The sequence below is a fragment of the Manis pentadactyla genome, chromosome 11 (genome assembly GCF_030020395.1).
Source record: "Manis pentadactyla isolate mManPen7 chromosome 11, mManPen7.hap1, whole genome shotgun sequence".
Taxonomy (NCBI): domain Eukaryota; kingdom Metazoa; phylum Chordata; class Mammalia; order Pholidota; family Manidae; genus Manis; species Manis pentadactyla.
In genome coordinates this window covers 53628791-53647164 of record NC_080029.1, presented here as the reverse complement: position 1 = coordinate 53647164, position 18374 = coordinate 53628791, and positions in this window count along the sequence as shown.

Genomic DNA, 18374 nt, shown 5'->3' with positions numbered 1-18374 from the left:
AATTGCATATTGTACCAAGCTCACTTTTAATAATATCTTCCTTTGAAATGGCAGGTTAAAATATGTGTCCTCTGGGATGATTTATAAGAAGTGTTTAGTCCCTGTCATAAAATTTCTCCTACATTTAAATCACTGCCAATATTGAAGTAATAGTGGAGCAGGTGGTGATCCTACTTAAAAAGTAGGGCAATGAGTGAGTCTAAAAGGAAAATTAAAGTACCTCTATACTTAAAATATTTGCATTGGTTTTTCTTTTAGTTATATGGAAAGGGGGTTAGAATGCATGTCTCCAAAATGTTATATTCCCAGTATGAACAATGAAGGATCTATCACATTACAGTTTTGGAGCTAATTAAAATACATGATTATACTAAAATAAAATTTCAATTCAAATGCGACATTGCAGTAAAAACTCTTAGTGCTTAACTAACCATAAAATCCTATTAACCACAGCATCCTATTTCTAAAACATCCCATTTTTTTAGCTTTTAATATTACATAAATTACATTATCTCCTTTCTGGTAATTGCAGATAACTATAATGGGCTTCTTTCATTTAAAAAACAATTTTCTAAGGGTTTGATTACTCTGACTCATGCTAATATAGATAGATGTGAAGTTAAGGTATTTTATGCAATTATAGTTTTAAATTTTCAAACAAGCATATGAGGTTATGTGCTCTGGCCTTCCATACTCTTCCATGAATCTTCAAAGTAGACTAGATACCCCTGTTACACACTTCAGTAAAACCTTTTAACGTTCCTTATAGCTGAATTTACTTGTTCCATATTAGTCATCATCCCGAGACTCTAAACTTGATGAGAGGAAGAACTATTTCTTTAAATTTACTTACTAATTCTCTTGCCCTATTACGGTACCTGGTATTTAGTGGCTCTTAAGAAAGATGTAGTGAGTGAATGAATAAAAGGGTTTAACATATGAATCAACAAATGAAACTTTATTTTAGAAGCAGTGAATTTAAAACTTGTAATCAAGAAATGTGTAATAGGAGTGGTTTTCTTCTTTAAGAACCTCTTAAATGTATTAGAAAATAGATTCATTTGTGACAGAAGATATCAGGTAAAACATCACTTTGAAAATAAGGCATATTCCAAAGGCCATGAATAATCTGGCACTAAAGTTTAAATGAGACTTACAATAATATAAATTATTTTTTTATTAGCAATATACTTCACTTAAGGACTGACTCTAATAACTGCTAAAGCCTAAGTCCTTTGAAATGACTATGTTGGGTTTTATAATTCAGATGTCACAGACACAGGACTATTGGGTTTGACAGCAGTGTTATAACATTAAAGGACTTCCTGTTTCCACTGTTCCTTTTTAATTCCTTTGCATTTAGCTATCTGTAAATCTTATGAGACATATATTAGTTTTGCTTGAGATAAAAATCACCTAACAATTAGAACAAAGCAATACAGTTTTGTGTTGTCAACTTACTATTGGCTCTCCCTCCCCTGACCTTGACTGTCCTTGCTGTCCTTCTATTTAGTGCCATGTGGAACTTGTCTCATGGCTCAATTTCCCCCTTCCTAGTCAGCCCTAAAATCATCGCAGTCTAGTTGCTACCCCGACAACTCTATCGATATTCCTTTTAGGAAGTTAAGCTACTAATTCCATGTTACTAAACATAATAAAAACTTAACCGTTCATCATATTTGATCTTCTAACTGCATTTGTCACCAATAATGCAGAATGGATGCTTATTTTAGTGGGGCTAGCATATTGTCCTGGTGTTCTGCCTGCTTCTCTGTCTTCAACTCATCAGTGCCCAGTGCTGCATTATTTATTCTTTTCTTATTTAAAATTTTGGCAATTTGGGGGATTCTGTCCTAGGATTCTCTTCTCTTTTGAACATCTGTAGGGAAAATGAAAGTTCATATGGCCAGAATCCTCACATTGGCCTACTGCTAGGCTAATGCTGAACTGACACTCTGGTTAGCAACGGGCCATGATTGTTGGTGTTACTATATAAAAAGATCCACCCAGTGCTCTGCCCAGAGGCAGAGACAGAGATGGAGATTTGCCCCAGAGGCAGATGTGATTCCAGCACTTGACCTGCCACCGATGAGAATAAAGCTTGGTATAAACCCTTTTACCCTTAACAGTGTTCCTTTGTTATTGTTTGGTCTGATCGAATCCAGAGTGAACTTGCCTGGGGCAATCCACCCCCTCAGAAAAGACAACACCCTTTCTGATTTGCCTACTCCTAGGACGTCCAATATTATAGATATGTTAATGACTCTCCCATTGACATTTCTAGCCCAGTTCTCTTTTTTATAGTTTATACCCCATCTGACTATTGGGTATTTTCACTTGGAAATTCATAGTCACCTTAAACTCACATAAGTCCCACACGGGCATCTTCCTCCTTATATAACATGCAACTCCCTTTGTGGTGCCTGTCTCAAGGAACCCACACCATTCACTCCACCTTCTGCACTCAGACCTTAGTATTATCTTTGATTCTCTCTGTTTCTTATCCCATAATCTAAATAATCACCTAGTTCTATAGATTCTACTTCCAAACACATCACCAATTTTTTCACTTCTCACCCTTTCAGCACCACTCATTTCAGTCCTATATCTCTTGTTTAGATTATATAACCTTTGAGCTGATGTCTTTTAACCTCATTCCCTCCAATCTAGTGTTTTACACTTCAGTAATCTTGCTAAAATGCAGATTTACTCATGGCATTTCCCTGCTTATACTGCTTCAATGATTTCCCTTACACTCAGGACGAAAGTCCAAATTTCTTAAAAATGCTACACTATTCTGACCCTTGTAAATGGCTCAATTTGTTGGTACTCCTTCCCTCTCATTCTAAACTCCCACTCTGTCAAACTACCTAAAATCCTTAATGCTCATACATTTGTTTGGTTTTATTCAAATGTTCTTTTTTCTGCCTAGGTTGCTTTCCACATATACCTGTCTGTCCTTTACCTGGCACATAGTAGGCACTCACTAAATATGTATTGAAAGAATATTAGGTAATATACTACATGTAAAATAACTATTCTATTGGGAAAATAAAGCTCAATAAGATAAAGCCTATGATTTCTTTAAAGAAAATTTAAATGGAATCAAGAAATGGTTGAGTGTTAAGCAAACCATAGAGCTTGAAAAATATAAATTCAATTGAATGTATGGTGACTTGGAACTATAGCTTGAATTAATCCAACTTATTTATGAGAACACATGAAACTCAGTAAGAATATCAGATGTTTCAAAAATTATTCATCTGGTGTAAGATTCACTTTAATGAAAGTCAAAATGTTTTACAATTGTTCTGAATATATGTGAGATAACTTGTCATTCCTGGGTCACATTTTTAGGAGAAAGGAACTATAAGAAAATACCCAGGGTGAAACTATAGTTATAGCTACTAAAATATTTTTACATGAGTAAACATGGGCTCATGAATTTTAATAAGTATTTGTTTGCATATATTTGTGTAATGTGAATATAACAGCATGTTTAGTTGGGTCATCTGTAGCCAAGACAGTTGAATATTCAAGTTAAACCTCACCTTTCCTCAAACATACCCAGTTATATTGGGACTTGAATCTTAGTGCTTGGTAGAACTAGGTGGTGCCGTGTTTCAACATTTGTTTGCATCTACTAATTTATGAACTTTGTTATTCTAACCCCATGCAGTTTTGGTGTGTGCAGTTATGTATAATGGAATGGAATAGTCTTCAACTCTTGTCAGATGATAGAAAAGAAACAAAAGGACCTGGAGAGGATGCTTGCTAAGGGAACATGGTCTTGATAGGCAAAATAGGTTCAGTAACTGGAGGGAATTGCTGGTTACCAGGACAGTAGTGGCTACTTTTACCCAATTTGACTCAACCACTCTGGATGTACACATGCTTTGGGAAATTTAATAATTCAGGCATAAGCCTGCCACCATCCTGAGACAGCCTTTGTGGCCTCTTTTTATGAAATATCTCTGCAATAGGAAGCATGGTAACCCTCTTTCTTGGAAATTTTCCCAGAACTGTGAATAGTGAGAGGCAATGGCAGTGCAACCCTTGTGCATTTCAGGTGTGGTGATGGTCGAGGTGATCACTGTGGTTTCTATCCTCTGGGTGTTTGCCTCCACACTGCTCACCTGGAGATCACTGATGTCCATGAAATACATCACTTACATTTTATGGATATATACAAATATTCCTGAAAATTCTCTGAAATACTGGGAAAGCAAATCAAGCAAAAAGACTGGATTATGATTCATCAGGGTAAGAGTGTGAAGCATCATATAAGGGGTATTTGTATATTCAAACTCATTTGTACTTAAAGCTGTTACATGTGATATCTCAGTTATGTAATGCTAGCAGAAATGGTAGTAGCTGATCATGTTACTGCGTCAGTGTTTTCCACCAAGTTAGGAAACCATAGAAGATCGACATTATAAAGCAGAACACATATCACATATTATTTGCATTGGAATCAGTCTATATTGGATAGAACTGCCTTCATGAACATCTGTGATGAATAAAAGAAAACATCTTCACTTATCTCAGTGTTTTAGTTTTACAGATTAACATAGTCAGGGTTATTACTATGGTAAATGATGTAATAAAAAAATTATCAAGGGCTTATTTTGGTGGAATATTTTATTTTATTGTTTTTATACAAAACCTTTAGTGCAATATTTATCAACTCATTAAGAATATAAATAGGACACTTATGTTTTCAGTTACATATCACTATATTTTTATGGAAAAAAATTGTGTTAGGTTGAGAGACACAAATATAGAGATTAATAAATATTTTAGGGAAGGATTTTCCAGAAACCACTGCTTTGATTATTTAGGGCCAGTTGCTTGCTGTCTACTTTCTCTTTTACTACAAATAATTTTTTTTTGTTTTTCTTTGGATAACTTTTCTCTCTGTTTTTGAATTAAGAAAATGGTTGTAAGAATTCACCCAAGTATTTCGTTTCCTAGGCACCCACAAGAAATAAATCTATTGTAGGTTATAAGCCTGAAAATCTTTATATTTCTGAGAACACATGATTAGGCAGGCAGAAAGTATTCTTCAAGAAATATGGGAATGGTGATTTTCTCAAAGTGGTATATTGACTTACTGTTCCCACTTCTTCATCCCCTCTCTGTAAAAGAATTATTCATGCATACTCTTTCCTATTCCACTTTGCAGTCCCACTAGAATAGGTCAGGTATATTTTCCCTGCACCACTGACTCTGGGCTTCTTCACGCAGCTTGCTTTGGCCAACAGAATATTAGGAAGGGTCATAGGAACAGAGGTTTTGCTATGTTATGTGTCCATGCTTTGGCTTGCCCTCTTGCACTTCAGTCATCTGCCATGTGAAGATGATGTCAGAGTAGCTACAGTCCAGGGAGAATTAGAAGACATGTGGACTAGCCTGAACACAAGTCATGGCCTGGAGCCAGGCTCAGAACATCTCAGTTGGGCCCAGCAGAACTAGGGGCTACATGTAGTGCTATAAGTGAGAAGGAATATCTATTTTAAAGACTGGAATTTAGACAGTTGGGGTTGTTAAATAGCAAAATTGCTGCAAAAACCTGTCTGATGCCCACAGTATATTCCTGTCATTGGTATTTAGTGGCACATTTATAACTCTTCTATGGTATTCAATCTTAGCATATTTGTAGGAAAACAATTTCCTAGGTAGTCCCCCAATTTTTATATAAAACATATTAGAAAATGCCACACATTTATTTCTTAAAGTTTCTAATAAATTAGGTTGTGTTTTATTTTAAAGTCAATTTGAAATAACTTTTCTAAATGCTTGGTTTTAGTAAAAAGACTGGATACTCCATATTCTTAGCAGGAAAAAGTTACTTAAGCAGAAAAATGTTATATTGATAAAGAAGTTACTTTCAAAATTTATATCACAGGAATTTCAATTACTTGTAAGAAATTAGTATTTTCTCAGTCTAAAATGATATTTTAATTGATATTTTCTAAGTATACAGTATAATATTTGAAGTTAAATTTTAATTTAATTAAATTGGCAGACCTCATAAGTTTGATAGTAATGGTAATTTAAAATATATAATATTAAGGTTATACCAGTCAGTCACATTATATTCTATTTTACAAACTAGAGAAAATGTTAAAAGGATAAAACAAAACAAAACACCAAGAAGAAATAAACAGAAATAGTTTTGGGTTAGGAGTAGTTGCTTTGGGATATGAATCAAATTTTGTGTCTCATCGTGGCCAATTTTGAGTCTGCCTAATCTTAGAGAAATGCTATAAAGTATATGACTTGGAGGGGGTGTCCTTTGCTGAATATCTGTAGGTAGCCTTGTAATTTAAATTTATACTCAAGATATTAGCTCTTCTGAAGAAACATACATACTATAGACATTTAACAAGTAAATAATACTGTGAAAGGGCGTCTAGCAGTTTGGAGCAAGGCACTATATAAATCCAAAGTAACATTATTAATAATTTGTATTTGCCACAGAGCTTTTCTCTGGGGATCTCTTGAAGCACTTTGCAGAACTTCATAAATATCCTTATTTTCATGTAAAGTAGAAGCTGCACTCTAACCCATTAGTGTGTCACATTTATTTAATGTGCAACTAGATTTGCACATCAAGAGTGAAGACAACGAATTATCTGCAGAGTGATAATTTAGCAGCAGAGTTCTGACACTTCTCAGAAGAGAGAGCAACTCAGCCTGTCTAATGCCATCTCCACGATGAAAGTGCTTAGGCCTGCCTCACTCTTCTCATTCTGATTGGGGTGAATTTAGACCACTGTCAGGGTTTCCTAATTTCCAGGAACTGGACACCAGCACAGTGTCCTTGGAACTGGAAATTTCAGGGATTATTTATTCCTGTTGCCTCCTTTGTTTCCCTGACAAACTCCCATCTTTGTGCTTTGCTGTTTGCAAATTTCAATTTTCTTCTACACTTAGAAACTACCTTTCATTCTGCTTTAGGAAGGCAGCAGCATAATTTAGAGAAGGTACTATGGATTAGGCAACCATAAACCCGTGTGCCAGTGCTGACTTTACTGAGGGGTAAAAGAGAGGAGGAGAAGGGAAAGGGGAGCAAAATAGTGTAATGGGATTAAAATAGGGCTCACTCTATAGTGTTGTGGGAATTAAGTGAGTAAAGCACATAGAAGATTCTTGGAATATGGTAAGCACTGATAAATATCAAATATTAATGATGAGGTCTGCTTTGCAGACTCACTCGGCAATTCTACATTGAGGGCTGAACAGTCATTGTGTCAAGTGTCTTTAAAGTTATCTTTGAATGATACTTATTCATAGGTTATCTTCAGCAAATTTAATAATTCTCATCTTTTCTTCAATTTTTTAATCTAATAATAATCTTGCCAGGGTTTTATATCGAAATTCTGTTGGTTACCTAAGTGACCTGGGGGTGTGCCCATTTTTCTTTTTTCTGGAAAATTTTGTGTAAGAGGGGCATTATCATTTCCTTAAATGTTTAGAAGAATTCACATCGAGGCCATCTAGTTACGAATTTTATTTGTGGGAAGAATTTTATTTTTGGATTTAGTATCTGCAATTACTATAGTCTTTTAATATTTTCTATCTTTTCTTATCTCCATTTGGTTAGCATTTTTTGCTAGTTACTTTCCCCTCCACCTAATTTTTGAAATTTGTAAGCCTACAGGCATTCATAATATTCTTTTATTAGTCTTTAATTACTCTTTTTTATCCTGCTTTTGGTTCTTTGTGTTTTTGTTCTGTTCTTAGTTCACTCTTAAAAGAGCTTAAAAAAATTTTTTTTAGTCTTCTTGAAGAGTCTAAATTAGGTCTGTTGTTTCTATTTTATGTTTGATTCTAAATGATTAGCCTTTGCTTTAATATTTAATATTATCTTCATTCTACTTTTCTAAATTTGTTCTTAATTTCTAGTCTTTTGGGATTCATGCTAGTATAATTAATTCCATCTTTTCTTCTTTCTATTATATACATTTAATGCTATAAAACTCATTGTAAGTATTGATTTAGCTACAACCACAAAGCTTTGACATGTGTAATTTTTATTGTCATTTATTTAAAAATACTTTCTACTTCCCACTGTAGTGCTGCTTTCATCTATGGATTGATGTATTAGCTAATTTCCAAATGATTCATGGTTTTCCAGAAATCATTTTTTGTTATCAATTTCTAGTTCAATTCCACTGTGGTCATACAGGCTCTGTAAAACTTAAATCCATTGACATTTATTGATAATTTCTGTATGACCCAAAATATGGTCACTATTATAAATGCCCCATATGCCATTGGAAAAAAATGTTATTTCTCACAAATGGATGGAATATTCTATAGATATGAATAAAGTCAAATTTGTTAAGTGTCAGATTTTCTAAATCCTTAGGTTTTTTTTTATCTGCTTATTCTAATATTTACTGAGAAAAGTATATTAAACACTTGTACTATGATTGTGAATTTATCTATGTAGATCTATATATTTATGTTTTATTATAATTTATGGTTTCATTTGGAGGGGTATAAAATTTAATATTGCTATATATTCCTGGTAGAATGCTCTCTTTATCATTATAAAATACCCTCTTTACCTCTCATAATGCTTCCTGCATTTTTATCTAATTTATATTGTTATAACTACATCAGTTGTTTGGAATAGTGTTTTTAGAGTGTATGTCTTTTTTTTTTTTTTTTTTGCAGCCAACCTTTCTGCCCCATCTACCTCTGTTTATGTGGAGCACATACACTATTTGTATTTAATTTGATTAATGTTAAATTTATTTTAAGTTTATATTTTTACTATTATTTTCTGTTTTCTAATTTGTTACTTAATAATCTAATCATACTATTTTATATGTTAACATCTTTTTTGTTTCCTTTAGATTTTTTATTCTAATTTTTAAGCCAGTGTCTTAGAATATACATAATCATCTATACTTTATAATTATTATATATGTTGTAATACACATTGCTACAAAATTCTAGTAATTATTGCTTTAATTTCTTACCGGGAAATACAGGACTTTAGAACCCTTTACTTCATTTATTCTTTCCACACTTAAAAGCTATTGATATTTAAAATTTTTAATTCCTCGTGTATTTTAAATCACACATAATTACTATTTTTTTAAATACAGTGCATGTGTACTTATCTTTACAAAATAATGTTACTCTTATCTTTTCTTTATTATCTTTTGTGTGGGTTCATTTTCTTTCTGCTTGAAAAACACCCTTTAGTATTTCCTTGAGTTAAGATCTATGATGACAATTAATTCACTTTTCCGTAAATGAAAGGTATCTTTATTTCATCATCGTTATTGATATATTTTCTCTGCATGCTATATTTTAGTTTGGCAGGTTTTCTCTTCAGCACTTTGAAAAGAAGATTCCACTGTATTCTGATCAAATTGATTTTGTTGAGGAGTCAACTGTCATTCTGTCATCGTAGCTCTGTTTAAGGTAATCTGCTCTGTTCTTGTGGATGTTTTTAAGATTTTCTCTTTAGCTGTTTTACCCTTGCCCTATGATTATTTCAAAAGCATTTATTCTCATTTCTGAAGCTTGTAAGTACTACTAGAGAGCAATATCCCCAAATGTTAAGATTCATCTAAAATTTCCTTCCCTAAGATTTTTCTTTTATAATGATGAATTCTCTTGTTCTTGTTGATGCTTTCAGATAGGCTTTTATACTATCAGATATACTTTTAAAAAGTGTTCTCAATGGGAAGTTTGTTATAATTACTTGCCAGCCATACTTTAGGAGGAAGTTTATGGATTCATCTTAAAGATACAATGTTCAAAAAAGAAACTAGAAAATTAGAGTACATACCTTATTATTCCATTTATGAAAGGTTCAAAAGAGCAACAATTATTTTGTACAGTGTAAAACTATAAAGTCATTAAACTAATATCATAAATATTAGAATGCTGATTGCTAGAGTGAAAGAAAGGTTGAGATTTGAAGTGGTTTTGAGGGAATTATTGTGCCCTGGAAGTTTTATGTCTTAACCTCAGGTGGGCTACATCTGCATTTGCTCAAGATTTTGTTGTAATTTATGGTTCATGAACTATCCTTGTATGTCTGTTATATTTAGCAAAAGAAATATAGCATTAAAGGATAATCATATATATTTTTATATGTGATTTTTATATATCATAGTCTATATTTGAGTTATATAAATTTAATGTGTATATATAATTATAATGCAAAAGATCATTTTAGCCTAAGTACAGATGTAATCTTTCTCCTTACTTCAAATTCTATTCTTTAAAACTTTCAGTATTTCATGTATCTATATCTACCAATCTATCTTTACTTACTTCATTATTAAATGGGGCCAGAGTAGAGTATAGCATAGGGCAATTATCTGGGTGTCAGGAGCTATAAGTTATATTTTTAACTATATTTACATGTTATATAACCTTGGTTACTTCCTTAACATCTCAAAATTTGAATATCCTCATACATAAAAAGAATTCTTATACACAGAAAACAGTGTAACATTGGAAATTTATTAATATTTTAAAATGAAAGATAAATTTTTTAATGTTTTGTGTTCTATTCAGAGGAAAATTCTTGCTCCCTCTTTCTGTATATATACATACATATATACACATATATGTATCACTACTTGATTTTTAATGAGATGCATGTATAACTGAACATTCATTTGAAAAATGTACAGATTATACATTAAAAATATATAGAAGAAAAGAGTTTATTTAAAAAGTTTTTAGCTATGTCATTTTTTTAAGAGAGTAAAAGAAAAATATTGATGTATATTTTTATATCTGGTTATGTTTTTTGTGGGGCAGCAGGGCACTATCTAGAACAAACAGTTGACACATAAACATTCATAATTATGAAACTATGGTTAGGCATATTAAGCTAGATAGTTTAAGAAGCATAAATCTTTAATGTCTTTATAAAACAAGTTGATTACTGTATTTTCAAACACATAATAATTAAGAATAATTCAGGATTTTAGCATATTGTCTTGTTTGTACCCTTTTTTCTACAGCTTACCTAAAGTCCATGATCTTGGGCCACCAAATAACTGCACAATATTACATATATGCAAAAGTCTGTTTGCAAGCACATACCTTGTTATAAAATACACTTATATTTTTCTATAGATAAGCACGAAGAGAAGGTTTTGTCCTTTAAGACTTTGTCTGAGTCAGTTGAAATATTCAGGGCACTATTATAAAACAAATGTACAGAAAAGATATTTTGGGAAGAAAACTATCAGTAATAAAAGTTATTGCTGATTCAGAAGAAACAAAGAAAAGAAGTCTACTAAAAGGGAAAAGGTGGCTTTGAAATGTCTTGAGGACATTAAAACAAATTCTTATATACAAATATTTCCTGGAAGGGGTTATCATTACTTTTCTGTTGAGCATAAGCAAGAGAATACGATCTTAAATTCTGGAATGATCCTGATTGGACCTAAATCTAGGCAAGTCCAGTTTAACCAGTCATATACTTAGATATATGCTTTCAACTGTAGGATTTAATACAAACACTTCAGTGTGTATAGAGAAATAAGTACTTTGCATAATGTTTAAGGATGGCAGGCAGCATAAATAAAGGCATAGATGACCTTGAAGGCACAGCAGAAGATTATGGTTCACTAGCCGAAGGCCAACTGGGTATGCTGGACAGAATAGTTTGGTGGATAGGAAAAAGTAATCTCAATTAGTTTATAGGATTTTGTTTGGGAGAAACAATAGAGTCTTTGGTAGGTCTCTCTAAAGTAACTCAAAAACAGTTAATCCCAAACACATATTGAGCAAACTCTCCTCTATGAATTATCTGATAAAACTCACAAGAAATTGAAATTAAAGCTCTTTGCAGCCCATTGGTGTATAATGAACTACAGATTAAATAAGAGTATTTTAAGACACTATTTTAGCAAAATTGAACATAGTGATTGGATGTATGATTTGTAACAGCTGCTGTGAATATTAATAATACTGCTTAATGACTTTTGTTTTCCCGTGGTACGTTCAGAAATTGTTTTAAATTAATTTTTTAAATGACTGTTCCCGGTTGCCTTTCAACAGTTTTAGCACAGTATTAAGTCAGTTTTACCCCGATGTATATGATGGGTGAGTGCCTTTATAAATGCAAATACACAACCATTCACAGGAAGACCTAATTAAACAGTGTACCTCTTTTTAGGTTGTGTTTTAACAACTACAGCTGTGTTTCAGGAATTTAGTAATGGGAAGTTTATCTTTAAAATTGCAATCAGCAACACCAAATTTTGGCTCTAAAAATTATTTACTTTTATAAGGATTTTTACTCTGTTGCTCTGTTTTAGTCTCTAGTATGTTTAAGATGAATTAAACATCTGTGCTTTTAGCATCTTATAACCTAGATCATGCCAAACTGAAAATGGAAAAGCTTCTGGGGAAAGTTACTTCTTTTCTGAGCCAATCAGTATTTTTCAAATGGATCTTTTTTGGAGTTGATAGGTCTAATTTCCCAAGTGTATCATTCGTTTTTAACATGCCATTAGGATTTTGTCAGATTCAAAAAATTTGGATCACAATTTAGCTGGCTTTCTCTATGTCTTTATTGACTTTGTGCACAAGAAGTTCTTTCAGAATATGACATAATGATTCTTTTTATAATATATGTAAAACACTAATTATTTTGGAGCTAAAGATACTGTGGAAAATTTTCTTTTGACCTCTGAAGACACAAAAGTTTCGAAGTCCTTTAATAGTGGATCTAAATAAAATAGAAACCAAAAGGTAGTCACTACATTTCAGTATAAAATATAGTCTCTCTTTAGCTGTAGAAAGTAAAATATACTTGAACATAGTTTAATATGTGTTTTTAAAATATACACTTACTTTTAAAGATAGTTTTTATAATTACAACCAAGAGTATAATAGTATTCATGTTGTGAGTACTTGCTGAGTGCTAGTATCATCCTAGATACTTTTCAGACATTTTCCTATTTATTCTTGTAATTGCACTACATTTTGTATATTATCCACTGTTGGGAAAGGTAGTGTCATGCATGCAGTCTTTCAATCCCCACTCTGCCACATAAGAATGGGCCATCGACCTGGAACACTTCCTTATCAAGAGAGCGTCCTCATAGCTTACGCTGGGCTTGTCAACCAGTGTGGGAATGTATTTCTCTAATTCGGACTCAATATCTGTTATTTTGTTTTGTTTAAGCATATGTAGCATATGACACCTGGCCAATCCCACTGCTTTGTCTGTCCCTTGCAGGGAGGAGGTCCTTGGTTCTACAGCAACTCAAGACAGGTATGTGCAAGTCAATTGCCCTGTGCCAGCAGCAGAGACAGACTCATTGGCCATGGGGGATTGACGCCTGCTGCTGAAGCTGATCTTGATCTGCCTCTTCTCTGTGTGAGTAAAGCATTGTTCCACCTATTGTTTGACTATGTCATGTTTTCCCTTGCAAGTCCAATACCAAGATTAGGTGGACAAAAGTGTTTTGACTTCTGCTCCTGGTAATTAGCAAAGAGGCTATTGCTTCACAATCCACATTATACAAAAGAAACTAAGATAGTTCTATGTGGTGTTTCTGTACATCTAATGGAAGCTATTATTCCAGATTATTTTCTAAGGCATGTTTGCATAACAAACAGCTCTGGAAGATATAGTATCTTACACCAAAGTCTTTTCTTATTCTGACAGTGTAACAAATATAATCTCTCTATTTGACAGTATTGCTAGCAAATTCCTTTAAAATGCTGGAGTCTCCTAAGCTTGAAGTTCCACTGGTGTTACCCAAATCCACTGTGCCTAGCATCTTTGTGGGCCTGCCTCCACATCACTCCTGTGGAGTGTGGGGTGGAGGGGGAACTGAAGTAAGCATGAAACTATGCTGAGTTTGTGCTGTAGTAATGAAGTTGACTTGCAAGTGTGGTAAAATCTTGACTCTTCATAGTTCTTGACAAGAGGAAGTAATTAACTTGTCGAGGTTAAGTGAATGAGTGGCAAGCTTGTTGGTATTTGAGATGAAACTGATCTTCTACAGTTAGCTTGCATGCTGTTTGCCTTTATAATGGCAGCAGGCTTCAACTTGGGAGATGTAGCATTGCACAAATTTAAATTTGTTCATTTTGAGATGGTGCTTTTTGCTAATCAGAAGTGTTTATATTTATGTGGCCAAAATCATCAGTCTTCTTTCTTCATAGCTTCAGGATTTTGTGTCATAGTTAGAAAGCCTTTGCCACACCTAGGTTATAAAATCATCTATGCACGTTTCAACCTAGTACTTTCATGTTTTTTATGGTTCATATTTAAATAATAAAACCATCTGGAACTTCTCCTAGGATATACTGTGAGGCATGGCTCAAATGTTGTTTGTTTTTCCAAATGCTTATCAAGTTTTCCTGAAAATTTTTCTTTATAGTGAATCATCCATCAATTTAAGATGACATGGAATGCATCCACCTCAATTAGGTTTTAAATGTCTTGGCATAAAGATTGTGTAGTGTGTTTAATTAAATTCCTATTGTCTAAATGATCTGTATTGATAGCTACATTTCATTCATATTTTGGTACTTGGTGTTTGCTTTATGGTTTCCCTTGATCAGTTTTGCTAGGGCTTTATCAATTTTATTAAAAATCACCTGTCTTTGACTTTTTTGACATTTAAATTTTAGTTTTACTTTGTAACTTATTGACTTATATTCCTGTTTTTATTCTTTAGTAAGTTCTACATTTTGGGGTTTAATATGTTGTTTTTTTCTAGCTTCCTGAGACTGAAGCCTGGCTCACTGAATTTCAGTCTCTATTTTTTCTAATATATTCATGTAAGGTTATGAATTTCTTTCTAAACCTTTCTTTCCCTATAGCACACACATTTTGATATATGATGAATGTTATTTTCATTGTATGTTTTTGTCCATGTTTTTTCTTTTACTCTGATTCTGATAAGGGATTTTTATAGTCTAAAAAATATTGTTTTTTAATAAGGACATTATTTTTCACATACATTAATATAATTAGTGGTATAAAAATTTTTGCTTATATCTACTTCTAATTGTTTTTATTTGACTTACTATTTCACTTTAAAAATTTGCTTTTCACTCTCCTTTGAGTTAATCAAATGTTGTTTATTTATTATTCCATTTTAACCTCAAATGCTTGTTGGTTAGCACTTTAATTATGCTTTTAGTGTACATCTTAGAAATTACAATATAAACCCTGTCTGATTACATTCTATATGGTCCCTTTATTACTTCCTTTAAAATGTTAAGAAGCTTATGAAGGATTGCAGAATATGCCACCTGAAAATATGACTGTAGGAATTCAGGATGTTCCACACCAAAACATGCTACTTTGATATATTGATTATTTTGAGCTGCAGGCATTTGAAAAAATAGCAAATGTAAGAAGCAGTTTCCTCTGAATTCCCATCATCTGCCTAAAGACTGACCCACTGAAAAGAACTCAATTGCTGTCAGTTCCCTTCCCAGGAGTTTCATTAACCAGAGAAGATTGACTCTTGTCACAGGAGAGGAGACTAGAAGTTGATACCACACCCAGATAGACTTTGTCACAGACTATCATACCTCCCCTCTATTCTTCTAAGGGCCCATTCATCTGTCCTAAAATCAATTTACCATCCCCTAAGAGTACTATAACAACCCTGCCCTTTCCTTATTGTGATGGTATTTAAGCTTGAATTCTAAACTACCTCATGGAGTTACTCATTTTTCCTAGGGTATCTCCCATGTATACATAAGGTATACATGTTAATAAGCTTCTGTTTGTTTTTGTCTTGTTTCTGTCTTTTATACAGGTATCTGAGGTAGGAAATCGGAAGGGTAGAGGAGAAATCATTTTTCCTTCACTATATAGGGTGTATTTGATATGAAATTTCAAACTTCTGAAATTTGGAATCATTATCTCATCAGCCAGGACATAATTTTCCAAAAATTAAAATGTTTTCATCTTAGAACATCAATAGTCATAATAATGATATTACCACTTATTGCATTTTTACAGTATACTCAGTATTCTAGTAAGTTGCTTTCTTATCCTCTTCAAAAGGATTCTTTGCCTCTGTCATGGATTTGAAAACTTCCATGTATTATTACCCTGTCTTACACTCAAGAGAAAGTCTCAGGATTTTCAATCCTTTCTCATTGCTTCTTTATGTAAGAAAGTTATGTAAGTGCCTATCTAAAATCAGTGTAATGCTGATAATGAATATTGCTTTGTTGCATACACTAAAAAAGATTTAATTTCCAAAGGACTCTGGCTAGAGAGCTCTTTTGGCAGTTAAAAGACTTGCTGCTTTTATGAGAATTTTATCATATTTCATATACAAGAGGATTGCCAAAGTGTAAATTACTGAATCTATAGTGTTTTTCTTCAAAATAAACTGCTGGAGAAGCAGGATTAGCTAATTGCAGCTAATGACTCTGAAAACATAACACCTCCTTCAAACAGGAAGAACCAGGAAGGGATCCTTTTTTTCCCACTTGTGCCTTACTAGGTAATAAGGGCTGACTATTTTTCTCAAAACTTCCTCTTTGTTTAACAAGCTGATATCTGCTGATAAGGTAGCTTAACTTTCAAGATAAATTATCTAATTATCATTAACTGTTTGCAGACAATTTTGTGCATTTGCAGACATTTGAGAAATAGAAGCATAAAGATTTAATAGGGAGGATTAAAGGAAAAGAAGGGATGTGAATTCAACAGTCCAAGCAGGTTTATTGCTAAACCTGAGAGGGACTTCTCTATTCTGGTGAGCAGAACAAAGAAGGCATGTCTTACAGGCTAAGAGGCTTTTTATGGCCAGGCTTTTTGGTGGACTTTAAAGGGGACAGGTCAGGGAAAAGGTGGGCTTATGGCTTGCTGACGTGTCTTCCAGAAAATGCTTGTACCCTAAGTAAAATGAAACCTATGTCTCTCTGAGATGGTGGGTATGCTTATTGAAAATGGCAGAACTCTAGTCCAAGCTCTATCATTCCTGTCTCTAAAGGGTATAGAAAGAATGGGTCGCCATTCTTTTTTGGCTACTTCCTGCTGAGAGGTGGTGATGAAGGGGGTTTTCTGATATTTTGAAACAGGGAGGCCATTTGGAGGTGTTCTTAAGTAGTTGCCTGGGAAGTGGTCGCCATTCAGTCCTGTAAAAATCTTTGGTATAGGTTAATTAAGCAGAGAAGGAAAAGAAGGAGGAGGGTGATAAAGGCTAATGGTGCCAGGAAGGGTAGAAGCCAATGAAGAGGAAGGGGAAACGGGTTATTAGAAGAGCCTTCAGGAAGTTTGGAAGCTTGCTCACAAAGGTGTTTTGCCCCATCTATGCCGAGGCCAGATTTGTTGCTGTAAAAGCAGCATTGTTCTTGGAGCAGAGCACATATGCTGTCCTGTGAAGCTGTCAGGAGACCAAGGCCTCTGCAGTTTTGGAGGATGACTGAAGCCAGGGACTCCACTTGATCTTGTAACTGTCCCAGTTGGTTGGAAACTTCTTTGAGTCCTTCGGCAAGTTCTTTGGACAGCCTGGTGAACTCTGAAAGGGGGTCTCTAGGGCCCGGATCCCTGCCCCAGTGCCTGTGGTTATTCCCAAGGTGACCGTTAAGGCAACTAGCTGTACGGCATATTGTGCCCTGACATGGGTTATGGGGGAGATGGGGATGGGTAGATCAGATGTCACTAAGGAAAGGGTGGGAGTGAAGAGGCCCTGAGTACAGACTCCGGTCCAGTTAGTTGGCAAGCAAATGTATGCCTTGTCTCTGCACACCCAAAAGATGCCTGTTTCCAGGAAGAGGCATCCCATAAGATCAAACTGAGACAAGAGGAGGAGGTCTGGGGGCGGGGTAGGAAGTAAATGTCGACTGCCTTGAATTTGTGACACATATGGAAGGAGGAGCTAAAAGCTGCAGCCATCAAGGGGGAGAGGGGTGAGGCTGGTTACAATATTGCAGGACCCTCTTGGCTAAGCATGGCAAACTTTTGGTTTAGGAAAATTCTTCCATCAGGCATATCGAGATGTTTGCATTCTTGGGCTCCTTTGTGGGCCAGGTGAGTATCTTTTAGGGGGTCCTTTCCTCTGTTTTGGCAATATCTAGATGTGGTGGCGTTTAGATTGCCTTGGAAGGAAGTGTACCCAGACACCCGTAAGAGAGTTCCCAGATGGTTAATATTGCAGTGATCAGAGGGTGGGAGAAGCTGAATAGTGGTTTTACAGAGGGAGGGATCTAAGTCGCTGACTGGGGTATAGTGATCTTGTTGGGCTCGAGAGATGCACAAAGGAGCAGGTTGTGTTAGATGGAGTCCTCTTTGGGAGGGACTGGTTATGGGCCACTGGGGAAATTGGTGAGTCTTGAAGGCCTGTCTGATACCTTTTAGTGCCCCTGAAAGTCTGATGTCAGATCCT